The sequence below is a fragment of the Ictidomys tridecemlineatus genome, chromosome 7, assembly GCF_052094955.1.
Source record: "Ictidomys tridecemlineatus isolate mIctTri1 chromosome 7, mIctTri1.hap1, whole genome shotgun sequence".
NCBI classification, from domain to species: domain Eukaryota; kingdom Metazoa; phylum Chordata; class Mammalia; order Rodentia; family Sciuridae; genus Ictidomys; species Ictidomys tridecemlineatus.
In genome coordinates this window covers 108,801,264-108,819,339 of record NC_135483.1, presented here as the reverse complement: position 1 = coordinate 108,819,339, position 18,076 = coordinate 108,801,264, and the positions used below count along the sequence as shown (strand labels likewise).

At 41.9% G+C, this 18,076-nt stretch overlaps 1 non-coding gene across 1 annotated transcript; it reads right to left on the bottom strand.

The window, feature by feature from the left end:
* Nucleotides 1-2,058: 2,058 nt before the first annotated feature.
* Nucleotides 2,059-2,130, bottom strand: Trnaa-cgc (transfer RNA alanine (anticodon CGC)). Its single transcript has one exon. It is a non-coding gene; the product is annotated as a tRNA-Ala (tRNA).
* Nucleotides 2,131-18,076: the final 15,946 nt, after the last annotated feature.

Sequence of the window (18,076 nt, the reverse complement as noted above, 5' to 3'; positions counted from 1 at the left end):
CCACTGGAAACAAGAGAACAGAAACTAGTAGAAGAGATGGGGTTGGATCACTTGGACTCTAAGTTTTAGAGGCAGGTGGTAAAACAAGCCAATCTAGGATCAAAGAGGCCAACACAAAATAAAAGCAGAATCACTGCTTTGTTTGCTAGAATAATAGCCATGAACGTGTGTGTGTGTGTGTGTGTGTGTGTGTGTGTGTGTGTGTCTCACATTGCTTTGTTGTTGATGGTGGTAGTTTTTTAGCAGAACTGGGGCTCAAACCCAGGAGGACCTGGCACATACTAGGCAAGCATCCTACCACTGAGTGACACCCCTTGCTTTGTGTTTTATTACACAGCTTCCCTTCTTATTTGGGAGGATTTCCTCCTTTTGTATGATCCTGGGGAAAGGGAGAGCCTAAGGCCAGATCTTTCCTCCTGCTACTCTCAGAAATCAAGGCACAGGCAAGTGACTTAAGCAAGCTCATGACCTTCAAATCTTAATTTGAAGATTTGGTGGTTAGAATCTTACCATGGTAATGGGATACATGCTGGAGGGCAGATGGGTAGTGGAATCATGCCCAAAGTGTGATGGCCAGGACCAACCATTCCTGCCCAAAGACCAGTTCTCAACCCTTAGGCCTGCTTTGTTTGCTACCCACTCCCAAATTCACACTTTTGGTTGGTTCTCTAAGCCATGATACACTCCCAATAAGTTGATTAAGATAACTAGAGTTGGTCTCAGATTCTTGGATCTGAGAGCAAACCTTTTCAGGGAGAGGTCTGAAGGAATAGTCAGATTTAGGCATCTTTTCCCACGGTTAGCCAGATCCCCAATTATGGTTTCACAGCTGAACATAAGAAAACAGACTATAACAATTGTGACAGTAACACATTCTAAAACAGCAAGAGACATAATGATGAGAGTGGAGAGGAGGGACAGTGATTTAGAATCAATCACCTGGGGGTGACCTTTAAAGTTACACTTCAGTCTTCCTATCCTAACATTATGTTAGGTCATCAGTAAAAATAGATATAGTGAATCTTTGTCACTTCTTTAATTTCCAGTATCTGAGCCCCCACCTCTGCTTAGGAAATTCTCCATTGTGTGTCTTGGTGAAAAGTACAGCCTGCCTCCTACCAAGGCTGAAAATGCTTATCCTGTCCTCGTAGCTACTGCATATGATTGGGGCTCAACCAAACAGATGCTCCTGCATAGAACTTTTTGGATTTGTAAAAGAGGATTTAGAATTTAGTGGCTTCAGTGACAAGAGAGAGTGTAGCAGTCTCCATGCTCAATGTCCAGGAGCAGGGACAATAGCAGTGGTAGCCTTACTAATTAGGCATGAGTTGGGGTCCAACTCCCCAAGCTATTTCAGGTCCCACCCACTTCGCAGCCTGGTTTTTTAATCTTCCTAGGAATCAGGAAAATAAACTTCCAGGATATTCCTTTGCTACTTAAGCTAATGTGATAGTTTTATGGATCAACTTGACTGAGCCACAATGCCACATATTTGGTTAAACATTATTCTGAATGTTTCTGTTAGGGTGTTTTGGATGGGACTTACATTTGAATTGGTGGGCTTTGAGTAAAATAGATTGTCCTCCATAAGGTAGTCAGATTTTTTCTAATCAGTTGAAGACCTGAATGGAATGAAAAACTGATTGCTCAAAGCAAGAGGGGATTCTGCAATAGAAGATCTTTGGATTAGAACTGAAACATCAGGTCTTTCCTGGTCCTGATGGCTTTGGACTTCAACTGAGCATTGTACATTCTCTGGGTCTCTGGCCTTCTAGCCTACCCTACAGATTTTAGACTTGCCATTCTTCATAATCATGTGAACCAACTCCTTAAAATAAATCTCTTTCTATGTATGAACAGATCTTATTTGTTCTCTTTTTCTCAAGGATCCTGACTCATAGAGCTAGCCATAGTAGCTTCGGTTATTTGTAGTAAGAAACACTGACTTATGTATTTTGAAATTCCATAGGGAATTCTAGTATATTTCCTACTTCTCTAAATTAGTTATCTCCCTGCTTTATTCTTTGTCTGATTTTTTTTTTTTTTTTTTTTTTTTTTTGGTGATGCTGGGGATTGAACCCAGGTCCTTGTGCATGCGAGGCAAGCACTCTACCAACTGAACTATATCCCAGCCCCGCTTCTTTCTTCTTTTATGTATTTCTCTGTATAAGTGCTCTGGAGAATTCTAGGATAGTGGATCCACAGATATAATTTTTCCACCCTGGGTAGTATACAATGTTCTCCAACCTCTAGATTCTGATTGAAAACCATACTGCATTTGTCTGTTTTTCTGTTGCTAGGACCAAATACCTGAGGCTGAGTACTTTAAAAAGAATAGAGGTTTATTTAACTCTTGGTTTTGAAGGCTCAATGTCCAAAATTGGGCAGCCCCATCCATTCAGCATCTGGTGAGGGCTCCCGACAGCTGCCTCACATCATGGTGAATGCCATCGTGGCAGGAGGGAGAGATCACATGGCAAGATAAGAAGAAGGAGAGCAAATTCAGCTGTGCTCTTTTATAACATCTCACTCTCATAAGAACTGACTCTCTGCTAGAACTACCTTAATTTACTCCAAGTGCCTCCAGTGACCTAACTACCTCCACTAGGCACACCACCTCAACACTACCACACTGAAGATTAAGACACCAAAACATGAACTCTCTTGGGGAACAAACTACATCCAAATACTTTCTGTTTCTACCACACTTTTTTGTTCATTGTAGAAAAAAACACACAACATAAAATTTACCATCTAAACCATTTTCAAGTGTAAAGTTCAATAGCTTCAAGTAAATTCACAGTGTTGTGAGACAGATTTCCAGAACTTTTTCTGCCTTGGAAATCTGAAATTCTGTACTCGTTAACCAATGATTCTCCTTGCCCCTCTCCCCCAGGCTCAAGTAACCAGCTTTGTACTTGTGTTTCTATGAATCTGACTACTTCAGTTACCTCATATACGTGGAATCCTATGGCATTTCTGTCTTTTTGTAATTGGCTTATTTCACTTAGCATGCGTCCTCAGGTTCATCCATCTTAGAGCATGGCATGTGGCAGGATTTCCTTTCTTTTAAAGGTTGATAATATTCTATTATATATGGACACTACATTTTGTTTATCTATTCATCCACTGACATTCACTTGGGCGGCTTCCACCTCTTGGCTTTTATGACTAATGCTTCTATGAATATGGGTTAACGCTAGGAACGAGATCTCTGAGATCTTGCTTTGAATAGTTCTGTTGGCTATATATTCCGAAGTGGAATTGCTGGATCATGTTAGGAGCCTTTGTCCTACTTTGCTTAGGTTGCACCATTTATCTATCATGCTTTAAACTCCCCAAAGCACTCCGAAATTTATAGTTTTGTCCTCACAGCTCTATGAGATAGGTAGAACATAGATTATTCCCATCCTGTAGATGAGGTAACTGATACATAAAGAGGTTAAACAGCTTGCATAATATAGCATCTATTTGATGACAGATTGGCTTCATAGTTCAGTACATTTTCTATTGACCAGGGACACTCAATCAAAAGGAGGCAGGCATGGCCCCCTATGAATGCTGAAGGACTCTTTCAAACTACACTCCCACCCTCAACCTAAATAAATTGAAAACAATTTCTTTTAATGGATGTTATTACTTATGGGCATGTATTGTGCATGTGAAGTGTATAGAAATAAGGGAAGGAAATATAGAATAACAGTTATGGATAACTGTCTTCTTGGGAGCTCAGCCTTGTTTATGTACTTGTTTTTTCATTTTTTTTCCCCAAATAACACTCTTTAAAAAAAAAAAATCTGTCTAAGGATTGAAATAAACCAAATGGTTCTCAGCAAGGGCATTGGGAAAAATGGGGAAATTTTTGTTTTGTTGTGTTTATGTTGTTGTTGTTGTTGTCATCACAATGGTCACCCCCACACTACATGGCATTTAGTGAGCAGGACAAGAGATACTGAAAGTCTTGCAACACAGGACAGTCCCACGTAAAGAAGAATGAACCATGCCAATGGTGCCCTCATCAAGAAACAAGCTTAAGCCAAGTGCAGTGGTGCATGCCTATAATTCCAGTGGCTAAGGAGGCTGAGGCAAGAGGACTACAAGTTCAGAGCCAGCCTCAGCAACTTAGCAAGGCCCTAAGCAACTTAGTGAGACCCTGTATCAAAATAAAATAATAAAAAGGGCTGAAGAGTTTAAGAATCCCTGGGTTCAATTTCTAGTTTCAAAAAAAAAAAAAAAGAGTTATAAGAAACGGGCTCAGGAGTGGGGGTCTGAATTAGTGGTAAAGCACTTGCCTGGCATGCAGGAGGCCCTGGGTTTTATTCCTAGAAAGGAATAAGAAGACAAGGAGGGAAAGAAGGGAAGAGAGAAGGAAAGAAAATAAAGAAATACAGGCTAATGAGAAGATCAGTGGCAGCGTCAAGGGTGAGATTTAGGAGACTCCAGTTCCAACACCTCTCTGAGACACTACAGTTATATGATCTAGACAACATGGTATGCTTGCTACATAACTTCAGCATGTAGTTCTCAGCCCTCCCTGAGAACCATTTAGTTTATTTCAATCCTTGGACAGATTTTTTTTTAAGAGTGTATTTGGGCAAGGGCAGTGGAATGTGATGGGTATCATTATCCAAAGGACATATATGAACGAACTGGGTGTCAAAATACTTTATGTATAAACAGATATGAAAAATTGTGGTATATATGTGTAATAAGAATTGTAATGAAAAAAAAGTACATGTATGAAGGCATGAATTGGCATAAACATACTCTATATACAAAGATATGAAAAATTGTACTCTATATGTGTAATAAGAACTGTAATGCAATGTGCTGTCATGTATTTAAAAAAATAAAATCAATAAAACTAAAAATAAATAAATAAAGAGAAACAAAAGAGTGTATTTGGAAAAAAATGAAAAAAATATAACTTCAAGCCATGTCCCTCAGCCACTGCTATTCTAAGAGATCCCCATCCTTAAGCACCTCCTATTAAAAAAAAAAAAAATTAGTTCTAGAGCTACCACTGAGAACGCTCAGAGCTTCATATCCAGAAGTTCCAGAACACCATTGTCACTGCCAACTTCAAAGGATTCTTCCTTTAAACATGAACAAACAATAAGTTTTTTAAAACAAAAACCTCTTAAGCCCACTGCTGCTCCAAAAGAAACATGAGATTCCCAGTTTCAAGTCATCTTTTAGATTAGAGGAATTCTGTCTCCTTGCAGGATTCCCCATGGAAAAGACATTTTTACAGAGAAAACACCTTTCTCCAGGACAATGTATGTTTTTGCAAATAACAAAAGGTAATAGAACCCTTTTCTGAAAATTGGTTCCTGAGCCTGGAGCTGGCATTTACCCCACACTTCTTCCAACCTTACTCAACAAAAACCCACAGTGAATCTGTACAGTGCCTCTAACCTGAGTACTTGTAGCTCTCCGTGTTTCAGGGCCTCTAATCTTGAAAAGATCTAACTTAAAAGAGGAAAGAAAGGAAAAGGGGGCAAGGTGCTTTCATGCTAATTAGCATTTCCAATTTCCTCTCTTGCCACTCCTCCCTCCCCCTCAAATCTCCCCACAATGAGCTAATTCTTTGGGATTGATTGTAGCCTGTAGATAACTGAGTGTACTTTCTTCCTTTCATTTTCCCTTGTCTGTCACACAAAGCATTTTAAAATGCTGCCTAGAAGGAAAGCTGGCTTAAACCTGCAGAATGTGGACATGCATGTAGAGTGGCTCAGAAAACTCACTTTCAAGCTACTTACTTCTTCCCTCTCTTGTTTTCATAAAAGGAGGGGAAATAATCTGGCTGCTTCAGGTTTACTCTCTCAGAACCACAGTCAGAAAAGAATATGAATCGTTTGGCAATGAGCATGCAGCCCATCCCTGTCACACCCTGGAAGCTATAAACATTTTCATTGCACGTACTACGGATGATCAATTTCTAAGCACATCTTTGTTTTTCCTAAATAGCCGCATTATTCGTCTGATGTTGAAAATGGCATCTGCACTGTATGTAATTTCCATACTCGCTTGGCACCATCAACTGCCTTTGATGACACTCAGGGCCGTTTCTTTTTTGTCTCCTCCTTCCCTCCAGCTGCAAGACCCAGATGTCAGGTTCAGGAATGCATTTTCTCTGGCAGGGCTATCTGGCTTCTCTCCCCAGTCCCTAAGTTGGTGGCTATTGTGGTAGTGCCAGCAAAACAGCACAAGATCACATTAAAGACGGGATTCAGATGTTTTTGTGAAAAGGAAAAACAGAGTCCGAATCTTGGGGTGGGGTGGGGGATACATTTCTTATGCCTCTAATTATAAGCCAGGCAAGTGGCAAGCCGTGCCTGAGCAAATTGCAGATCCTTCTATTTAGCTGCTGCTCATCCATTTTCCTTCTTGACAGTTTTTTATCTCCCCACTCTGCATCTGAAATCAGCAGCTGGGTACGATTAAGGGCTTGCCTAAGTTAATCAAACCTGGGGTAGTGACAGAATCAAGTCCGATTTAAATATTGTGGACAAGGAAAAGGAAAATAGAAAGGAGAGAAGGAAAGGAGGAAGACAGATGAAAGGAACTAGTAATGGGAACCAAGGATAGAGAGCAGAAGACCACCCAGTACCTCTGTGCCCAAGGAGGCAATTCAAAGCAGCCTTCATGTCACCTGGGAAGTGGAACGCCCCTACAATTGGCTTTTCTTTTTCAAGCAGCCTTTGTAAATATGAATGGAGATCAAGCGCCAACCTGCCCGCTACCCCAGCCCGGCTTATGCTGATCTTGCTTCAAAGACATCTTGAATGAGGCAGAAATTCAAAAATCCATGCCCCAGAGCACCACATGCCAGCAGGGACTGTGTCAGACCAGGAGGTGAAGAGGCTCTCGAGCCATAAGGAGGCCTTGTGGTGTCTAATTTTTTTTTTTCCTTCTAAGCAGCTGCGCTGGGCTGAGCAGTGTGTGCAGGGCAGAGTTTGGAAGTTTCCCACGACCAAGTGCCCACCCAGGCACCCCTTGCTCACTGCCTCAGATACTCTCAACTGTTCAAAGAAATTTGCTGACACTTAGAGAGAAATCTGTCTCCCAAGCCAAAATACAAATTAGGTAGTCCTTTTACAAGCATAAAGTGTTCCATATTAATGAAATTTGGATTCACCTGTCTGTTGAGCACACCATCCCATGCAGCTCTGTCATGTCACTGGATGGCTTGTATAGATCTAGATTGTCACTGTCTCATTCTGTAAAGGCTACTATAACAAAATACCGTAACTAGTGTCTTAGTCCATTTTCTGTTGCTATAACAGAATACCTGAGATTGGAAAATTCATAAAGAGGTTTATTTTCACGCTTCTGAAGGCTGGAAAGGTACCTGACATCTGTTCTAATTCTGGCAAGGGCCTTGTATAGCTTTAACTCATGACAGAAAGTGGAAGAGCAAACAGAGGTCATGAGATAGACAGCAAAAGGAAATCACTTTGTAACAACCTTCTTTCAGTCTCTTGAGAGCAAGAACTCACTCCTGGAAGGAAAGCATTAATCCCTCTTAAAAACCAATGCCTCTCAACAAGTTGCACTGGGGGCCACACCCTAACATAAGCATTGGTGGGGTCAAACTATATTCAAACTATAGCAACTTGGTAGCTTATACAACAACAGGAATTTCTCTCTCACTGTTCTGAAAGCTAGGAAGTCCGAGATCAAGGTGCAAGATGATGCAGCATCTGGTGAGGGCCTTCTTCCTAGTTCACAAAAGTCTGTCTTCTCACTTTAACCTCACACTAGTGAAAGAGAGGAAGGGTCTCTCTCAGACCTCTTTTTTAAGGGCACTAGTTCCATTCACAAGGGCTTTGCCCCATCACCTAATCACTTCCCGAAGACCCCCACATTCTAACATCATCACCTTCGGGGAGGGGTGAGACTTCAACATATGTGTTTTGGGGGACATAAGCATTTAGACCTCTTACTAGTCCCTGTTTAAGTGAAGTTCACTCTCAACTGTGGACAGTCCTGCTTCCCTCCACAGACTAACTCTCTGGAGCACCCCAGCTCCTGGAATTCACACAGCCTAAATTCAGTGCATATGTGAGCCTTCGTCCTTCCCCCCATCCTTGACTCTGGAGAATGGAGTGAGCACTTGGGAACATCCAACAAATGGAGGACACCAGCATCTGCAAATTCTCCTGGGAGTTAACACCCAGCCATGGTTACTCCTTCCAGCTCATTCTCACTAATTTAACACTAGAATTATTTTTGATTCAACACAGACCCAAAGGGCAAGAGCCAGATTGAGGCACTCTCTCATTAACTCTGAAATACAGAAAATGCAGCACATCTATATTAACTCAGTAAGGGGAAAAGGTGGATATATATCAGAGAAAGTGTGGCTCTATCCAAATTGTGTTACTGTTGCCTTTTAATATCATGGCCAGCAGATCGAATGGGATATTACTGACAAACCACACATGGATTGGGCAGGATGAGGATTGGATTGGACATGGATTGGACATCATTATCCTAGGTACATGATGATTACACAAATGGTGCATCCCTATACCATGTACAACCAGAGAATTGAAATGTTGCACTCTGTTCTTGGTACTCAGGGTGCCTCCCTGACCCCTCATCATCTGCCTTTTCAACCCTTCAGCTGGTCTTCAACTAGACTTCCCCTGCTCAAGACCCCAAGCCTTCACCAGTATAGCCCTCCGTATGCCTCATCATTCACTCAAACAAAGTGACCTCAAAGATGTCTTGAACACTTTTCTCAGTATGGTGAGCATTACAGGCTCCCCAGACTCTTGATCTTTAGATGTCTCCCCAGCAGAATAAATGCACCTCCACCTTGCTTTACAACCTCTCGTGGAGCCTGCATCTCATACTCCTGGGTACCCACAGGCCCCAGAAGAGTTTTTCAGCCTTATCCTTCTTATACACATGCTGTCTCCCTTCCCAAGTATCACCCATCTTGTTCCCACCATGAATTTTTATGCTTAATCTTTTGCTTTCATGCTAGTAAGAAGACAGGCTGAAGGATCTTAAAGGGCAGTTCTTCTTGCTCTCTTTATTCCCCCCAGCTGGTTCCAGGTTAACACAGCTGGCACCTGAGCCATAACCAGCATCTGGGAAACAGGCAGCCTGGCAGCCACAAGTAGAGCTGTCCTGCCTCAGCACACAGCACAGTGCTGGTGGTGAGTTGAGTCCATGCGGTTTGGAATGTCTGGTTGATGATATTAGAGGGGCTTCTTTAACCTCAGATTCAAGAAGCAACAAGATCAAGGAGATGAGGAAGACCAAAGAAAGACGAATGACCTACACATGAGTTGGTTAACAACCTACTGTCCTAGATACTTTTGTGATACGTATATCATGAGTTGTAGAAAATCTCATTGATGATCCTCTTGTCAGGGAGACTGTGTGGCTGTTTAGAAGAAGTATTTTATTTGTTCCTCTGATTTGGGGAATTAGAAGCCCTAAGGTGCTTTTCTCCATCAATAGTAGATGTTCCTTAAACTGCCAAAAAATAAATAAATAAAGCCTTTCATTTGCAGATAAATGGATGGAGTTGGAGAATATTATGCTGAGCAAAGTAAGCCAATCCCAAAAAACTAAAGGCTGAATATTTTCTTTGATTAGAAGATGCTGATCTATGTTGGGGGTGGGGAGTGGCATAGGAAGAATGGAGGAACTTTGGATTGGGCAAAGGGGAAGGTGGGGAGGGGTTATGAAGGTAGAAAAGATGGTGGAATGAGATGGACATCATTACCCTAGGGACATGTATGATTGCACAAATGGTGCATCCCTATACCATGTATAACCAGAGAATAGAAATGTTGCACTCTGTGTACGATGAATTGAAATGCATTCTGCTGTCATGTACAACTAAGTAGAACAAATAATAATAATAAAGCCTGGGTTTTGCAGACTAAGTAGGCATACATGTTGGGGAACTGAGATGCCTGGTGGAAAAACGTGGAAAAGCTGGAGAAGGAAAAAGGGGTTCAGGCAAACAAACTTGCTTGATGAACATATTTGCAGTTGTTTCCTATGTAGTATGCTCTATAAATTACTTCCTCTGTTTCCCTAATAAACTCTCCTACAGAATCTTTTGTAAAGATCAAAAAGCATGACTATGATTAGACTTTTTGGTGTGGAAATGGCAAAGGTCTGCCTACTAGCTGCTGAAGCACCATGCTCATGAAAATGCAGGAGACCTTCTACACCCTAACCCTAACCATGCCACAAATGGGATTCAGTTTATCTGTTTTTGCTTTTTATGCTAATCTTCCTGGATAACTACAGGGCTCTTGAGGTCTCTGCGGTTTTCAATTTCTAGTGATTATAATGCAAGAACTTTCTCCTTTTGCTAGCATTTTTTTTCTGCCATTAACTGCATTGCTGCTGCAGCTGGAGGCTTCTTACAGCCTCAGCATGTTTGTGTGTCCTACAGAATGCTGTGGTTGGCTGTTTCCTTTGTCATGCTACTCTGGGCTATTCTTTGTGTCCATTTTTTGACCACTTTCTCTTGAAGATGGCTGTCAGATTTCCCAGCTCTTCAAATGACCTCTCCCACTTAGCCACATGGTCTCAGAGTTCTGGTCTCACAGGTCTCATCCCCTTTCTTACCTTGCTGCCTCCTTCACCACACGCCCACATGTTATACATTCATTGATATTCAAAAGCATTTATGGAGTAGCTTTTTTGTGCCTGGCGCTATTTTAGTTCCTGCTTCCATGGGTTTTACAACCTAGCGAGGGAAAAAGACTATCAACAAGTAAACAGAGAACATATGCTGGACAGATTCTCTGTGCTATTCAAAATCTGCTCCCATCCTTTCCTATTTTTCTTAGGGACCCCAGAGGCCGACCTCTATCTGTTCCATTACTTGGGTTTCCTTGCCCTCTTGCTTCTGGTTGGTTTGGCCAATGAGGAACATCAGCAGGAGGTGAGAAGCCAGAATGAAAAAGAGATGACAGTATTTATTCTCCTGTGCACAGTGACCATAGTTCTCTACCAAGGCTACATTTTTCTGATGGATGTCCTCTCCATCATGGCTACATGTTTTCTAGGTTCCAGTATCAACTCCCTTCCCTTATCACTTCATGGTCACCTAAATTTCTTCAAAATAGCTTCCCACGAGGGCCAAATCCTTCATATGTCACCATCCCTTGTTGGATCCCTTAACTCTGCCCACATTCTTGAAAACCAGTGTGTTCATTCAGTAACTGCCCCCGCCATGGGTGTGCCTTCTATTTCCTACCAGGATCCTGTTTCATACAAATGTATAATCCTAAGAGCTACAAAAGTACACCCACATAGAAATAAAGCAGGGTAAGTGACAGAAGTGAGAGGGAATAAAGGGAGGAGGGCTTGTTAGCATCCAGTGACTGATAGTAAGGAAGACATTGGAGCAGAGACACAAAGTAAATAGGGAGTAAGTCCTGTGATATCATGAAAGAGCACCCCTCACAGAGGGAATAACAAATGCCAAGGTCCTGAGATGAGAGCTTTCTTAGTGTTTAAAGGGCTACCAGAGGTCTGGGGGTGCCTGGAGTATAATGAGATCAGGGACAGGGTAGAAAAAAGAGATGAGAGTGGTGGCAAAGACCAGCACAGGTAGCGCAATATAGACCTCACTGAGGACTATAGTTTATTCTGAGAGAAAGGAGAAGCAGTTGGAGAGTTTGATCCGAGGAAGAGCATGACCTGACTTTATTTTTTAAAGGATACCACTGTTTGCTATATGGAGAAGATGCTCTAGAGAGACAAAAGTGGAAGCAAGGGAAACCATTTGTAGGCTATTCCTGTTGTCCAGGCAAGGGATGACAGCAGCCTGGACCAAAGTCTGAAGACAGAGAATAGTCTGAAGACAGAGAATTTGTTTTTGTAAATGTTAATTTGAGATGCTTATTCTTCATCCAAGCTGGAGATGACAAGTAGGCAATGTGTTTTCAGCTTTGGAGTCTGGAGAAGAGGTCAGAATAAAAGCACTAAATTAGGGAATTATCAGTCTATAAATGACATTGAAGTCATCAAACTGGATGAGATCATCTTGTGAGTGTCTTTGGAGATGAAGAGTCCCAAGGGTCGAGTGCTGGAACCTATCCCACTTCAGGGTTCAGAGTCCAGCAATAGAGACTGAGTGAGCAAGCAAGGCATTCAGAGTGGTCTCATTGTTTAAGCAAAGAAATTTCCAAAAATAAGAAATAATCACCCATGTGGACCTAGATGAAGCTGAGAATTGATTGCTGCGTTTTAGCACTGTGAAGCTAATTGGTGCCCTTAAATGGAATTGTTCTGGTGCATGGTGTAGATAAAATCTGCTTTAAAGGGGTTTTAGAGAGAGAGTGGAAGGAAAGGAATTGAAGTCAAGGATGAAATATAACTTTTTTGAATGTTCTGCTATAAAAAGAAGGAGTACACTGGGAACATGGCTGGAAGGGAACATAGGGTTCAGGAAGATTTTGTTGTGTTTTGATTTACAGGCTGAAGGGGATGATCCAGTAGAGAGAGGGGGAAAAATGTGGAAAAAATAAAGAAGCCAATCATTCAGGACAGAAGGGTTAGCCTTCAATAGGAGTGCTGTCAGTTCAGCCACAATTCAACGAGGGAAGATGAGTGAGATGGAGCTGAATGGGAAGTTGAGGTGGTGAGAGCTGATGGAGATTCTTTCTAGATTGCTTCTGTTTTCTTAGTGGGAAATAAGAAACAAAATTCTCATCTAGGAATAAGGAAGGAGGAAGAGCATTGGTAGTTCTGTGGAAAGAATATGTAAATAGGTGTCTAGAGAGTGGGAGAGTGAATTGACTGGAAATGTAGAAGAATCACTGGGCAGCACTGAGTCCCTTTGAGTCGACCAGGGACAACGGCCCACGCCTGTAAAACCAGCAAGTGGAGAGGCTGAGGCAGGAGGATCCCAAGCTTGAGGCCAGTCTCAGCAACTTAGCAAGACCCTATCTCAAAATAAAAGTGGTTTTTTGTTTGTTATGCTTGAATTCGCAATCCCCAAAAGACCACCAGAGTCCAAGATCGATGTAAACAGCAAAGAGGTGTTTATTGCAAGCTAGCTCCATCCTCCGTGCACACACACAGCAACTGGTGACACTGAGAGGCCCCGAACCCAGGGTTTGCAGCAGTTTTATTCATTCTTTGGAGAAGGTAGGGACCTCACATACATCATAGCATCTCTTAGCAAATCATCACACACAGCGGGAAAATCAAATAACAACTCTAAAACATGATTAGCACATTCAATGGCAGGAACAAGTTGGGGAAGGGTGATTGGGGATTCATTTGGACTGATTGGTTTAAGCCAAGAGGGGTGTACATGCTGAACTACATGGTTTCCCAACATGTTATCAACCACCATAAACTACTGGGAGGGTCATCTGGCATCCCAGGTATTTCCCTGTCTCATGCTGATTGGTGGCTGCTAGGGGGTTGCTATGGATCCCCACCTAGCCTGACTGAGTCAGGGACACCTGGCGCAGCAGATCTCTCCTGTTATTTGTAGAAAAACAACTCAGCAGGGTGGTATGTGCCTAGGAGTGCTCTGTGGGTCTTTCCAAGGACAAAGGTGATATCCCTTCCTTGGACAGGCTTTGCTCTGAGGTAGAGGCTGGTTTTTCAGTTTTGTTTTATTTTGTTTTAAGACTGGGGATATAGCAAAGAGGCAGAACACTCCTGGCTTCAATCCCCAGTACTGCAAGAAAAAAAAAAAAAAGTTCCCTTGAGATTTTACCAACTATATATCTTCTGGTCAGACCAACACAGGGCTCTATTTCCCATCTTCAGGATACTGTCACTCTTGGGAACCACTCACTCCTCAACCATAATCTTTGGTATATTGAGAAGCTATTTTCCAAGCTTTGGGATGGATGCCTTTCAAGCAGGATACCACTGGAAAGCCTAGTCCTGGAAATAGCAGAGTTTTCCTAATCTTCGTAGGTCTCTCATGGGAGCTGTCTTGTCTGGGAGACAGGAATTAATGCTGTAACTCTGCTTTCACTCCCTTGGTCTTTCTGTAAGGTACTTCAGGAACCAAAGACTAATAGGGATCCTGTCTCCACCCAGTGAATTTGGAATCTAGTTGGGAAGCAGGGATTTACACACAAACCCCTATGTACAAATAACTAAACGCACATGGCGTTGAGCACTTTCAATTATGGGGTATGTGAACCAGATCAGATATTAGAAAGGATTAGAAACAGGAGAGATCAGGAAGGGATTGGCGGCATGGGGGAAGTGTCTAATGGGACATAAGAACATTCATTAGACATGCAAATCATCTGGTGGGCTTTCCAATGTGTGCACTGACATACATTACGGAGCTCAATTCCCTCCCAGTGCTAAAGCTCTGCTCTATGCCTTTGAACTGACACACCCTGTCAAAATATGTGGAAATTGAGTACTCTGAGTCTAGACCTCCCAGGGAGGCTCTGAAGGGAAGAAAGAAAGAGCTACTCACATGTTGGCCACCACCACCTTGCTCCCTCCCAGGCAGCTAGATGTAGGAGCCTTGGTCCATATTTCTCAAATCACTTCCTTTTCAATACTTCTTTGTCCTTGATATTCGTTTTAGTCAGTGTGCCCATATTTGGGTTTGAGGAGGCGAATCAATAGACAGATACAGTCCCACTCTCCTAGGTTGGGCTCCTTCTAGTTCTTGGGAGTCTGAGATGTATACATTATCTCTGTTTTAGGTGCCTACAGCTGGGGCAGGAATTCACTCATTTTGTCTATTTAAATTAATAATCAGGGAGTGTGTTGTTCATTTCATAGCCAGTTGAGTGACAGATCTATGCCTTTACCTGATGCTGACACTACATGGGAAACACCATGTACTCTGGCTGAACTCCAGTGAAAAGGCAAGTGCCACAAACAACTTAATTTTTAGATTTTATCTGTCCTTCACTTTACCTTTCCAATGTTTCACAGTGATAAGAAACTCACTTAACATCTGTCTTTCCAAAGATCCTAAACAAGGATCGTTCATTTTGTATCCTTAAGGACATAGCAAAAACAGCATTATACCAAGTAGTGAAATTACACAGTGCTCCAGGATAAGCATTAGAGAGTACTGAGAAGAATATCATAGGGAATAAAATGACTAGCAAATTTTAAAGAACATAAAAATGACATCATTTGGACTTAAAGGGCAAATAAACCACAGGTATATCTGAAATTGGCAATCTCAGAGAGAAAGCAAGAAAAAAGACTGAAATAAATTTAGGTTAAACAAATTTAAACTATAGAGAGGCATAATTCTGGGCTAATTTCAAAAGCTGATTGTCCTTTGCCACAGTGGGACAAATAACACCCCTTTCACCTGGCCTTGCAGTCTCCAGTGGGTGTTTTCAGGTTGCTCTCTGTCAACAGCTGGAGCTGATTACAGGTTTCTAGTGAAGAACAATCAGAAGGTTTGCCTTTGGAAACCTGGGGAGGGACTTTCTTGTTAGACAAGCCTTACATCGAAAGGGAAGAAGAGAACACTTTTCTTAGACTTTCAGAGAATCTGAACTGTTGTGGATGTGTAATTGATGTGATTCTGCAATCTGTATTTGGGGTAAAAATGGGAGTTCATAACTCACTTGAATCGAATGTATGAAAAATGATATGTCAAGAGTTTTGTAATGTTTTGAATAACCAATAAAAAAAAAGAAAGGTGGACTTTTCAATCCTGAGGCCCATGGCTTGGTCTGGAAGGCAGCTTCCTTGAGCAGAAAGAAGAGGCAGACAGAACAGATGAGGTCTGTGGATGAGCTGGGAGTCAACTAGTAGAAGCTCTACACAGGTCTTCCCCCAGTCTGAGAGAAGAATCAGGATAGAAGTGAATGGAGAATATCATCTCTGAGTTAGAAGAAGAGAAGGGCTTGGGTTAGAGAAGGACTAACTGCTCCAGAGCATTTGTCATCCAGACGCTCACTTGGCAACTCAACTTGTATTATTAGTTAATATCTATTTAGAGTCAGCATTTCCCCAACGAGGTGGTCATATTTTAGAAGGCAAGTTTTTTTGTGTTAAGCATTTGATCTCTATGGCAACCTATGAGATAAGTACTATTACTGGTTCTATTTTGCATAGGAGGAAAGTGAAGAGAGATGAGTAATCAACTGATATAGGATCAACCCAGAAGTGTCTCCTTATATTTTTCTTAAATAAAGGAGTAAAGCAATGAGCAACAATGTGTACATCTTCAAAAACATCCTTTTCAACCTTCTTTCTTAAGCAAGTTTAAGATGCCATTTGGAATTCATAATTAAAGTACTGGAAGCAAACTATTTAAAGGGAGAAACTCAAATGGTGCGCCTTGAGATGGCAAAACAGTCAAAGGGTGATCTTTAATTGGTTTATTCGACTGTAAAATGCAAAATAGTGAAGACTGTTATCTAAAGGAAAAGATAAAAGGCAAAGGCAGAGTCAAAGATAACAGATTTCAGCAGTCACAAATTTCTCTCTCTGGAAATCACAGCTGTTTTTTGTATCTGCCAACCAACTGGAACTCGTCAAATGACTTCTGTTGAAAGCCCGCAGGTCCTGGCAGGGAACACAAGAGCTGCACAACACATGGGTCCTCCCTTTCAGGACCTTACATTTTAAAATGTACTCATTACAAGACCCTGGAAAGAAACTGACTTAGTGAGGGGGGAAGAACAAGGTTTAGGATATGCTTTCATACACCCTAATATTTCAGCCAGGGGGCACAGCCCCTCTGTACAAGGGGGAAACAGTGACACTAATAAGACTATATGGGCTAAAAATATTACTAACAATTTTAGTGCTTAGAGGTGGCAGCAGAGTTGACAATGGCCAGTGCTATGGTTTGAACATTTATCCCCTCCCAAACTCATGTTAAAATTTAGTTGCTGCTGTAATAATACTAAGGAGTGGGATCTTTAGTCCATGAGGGCTCTGCCTTCATGAATGAATGCATGCCATTAGTGCTAGAGTGGATTCCTTATGAAAGACCAAATTGGGCTCCCTTCTGCCTCTCTCCCTCTCTTCTGCCCTCCTTTTTCCTTCCACCCTTCTTTGCTCTAACACCATGGAATGATGCAGCAAGAAAGCCCTCACCCCTTATCTTGAATTTAAAGCCTCCAGAACCACAAGCCAATAAATTTCTGTCCATTATAAATCATCTGGTCTGTGATATTCTATTCTAATAGCACAAAACAGACTAAAACAGTCATCTAGTCAATCAACAAGCAGGAGCCTGTGTTCCAGGCTAAATGCTAGTTATAGATTTGCCAACACAGTAGAGCTGTCCCTGTTGTCTGCAATTCAAGGGACCTTATTTCTTTGTGGAAACCAATGACTCAAGTCAGCATCAGGTAGAAGATCAGCTGGATTAACTTATCAGCTGAGCTCTTATCCAGTCAACACACTGTTGATTGCTTGTCTTTCTGTCATCAAAGAAACAGGGGTAGGCCTTCCCCTGGCTGCCAGAGGCCCCCACTGCCAGCCCTCATCTCCCTCTTTTGACTGTCTTGCCTGTCTTACAACATTTCTACCCAAAGCTGTCCCCAGTGTTGACATTCATGCTAATCAAGATCTCCCTTGAAATTTCATTTTTACTAGGCTTCATATATCTGCGGCATTGCTAGGCTTTAGACACCTTGTGCTCAGAGAAGCTGTGTGAATAGGTGCTACCAAGACGGCTGGCTGAGATGAAAGAAAAAATGAGGTAAGCATTTACTGAAACTGGTCAGGCTGAAGTGGAAATCCCCAAAGAGAAAGATGCAAAACACTCTACTGCTTCTAGGAGGAATGGAGAGATTTGTGGACCAGAGTGGGGGTGGGGGTCACAATATGGTACAAGCTTGGTTATATGGTGACAGGAAGATAAGCTGAATGCTATGACTCCTTTAGATGAAAAACGAAAATTTTCAAACATGCAGGACAGTAAAGAAAATAATCTGCTAGGGCCCAGATTAAACAAATGGTAGTGTTACGCCTTTTTGCTACAACTCTTCTGTTTTAAGAAATAAGATAAGGCCCACTTTGTGATCCTTCTGATCTCATGTCCCACTCAACGCGTCTCCAAATGCAGATAATTTTCAAAAAGAATGAGAGCTACTAACTCATAGTATTGGGA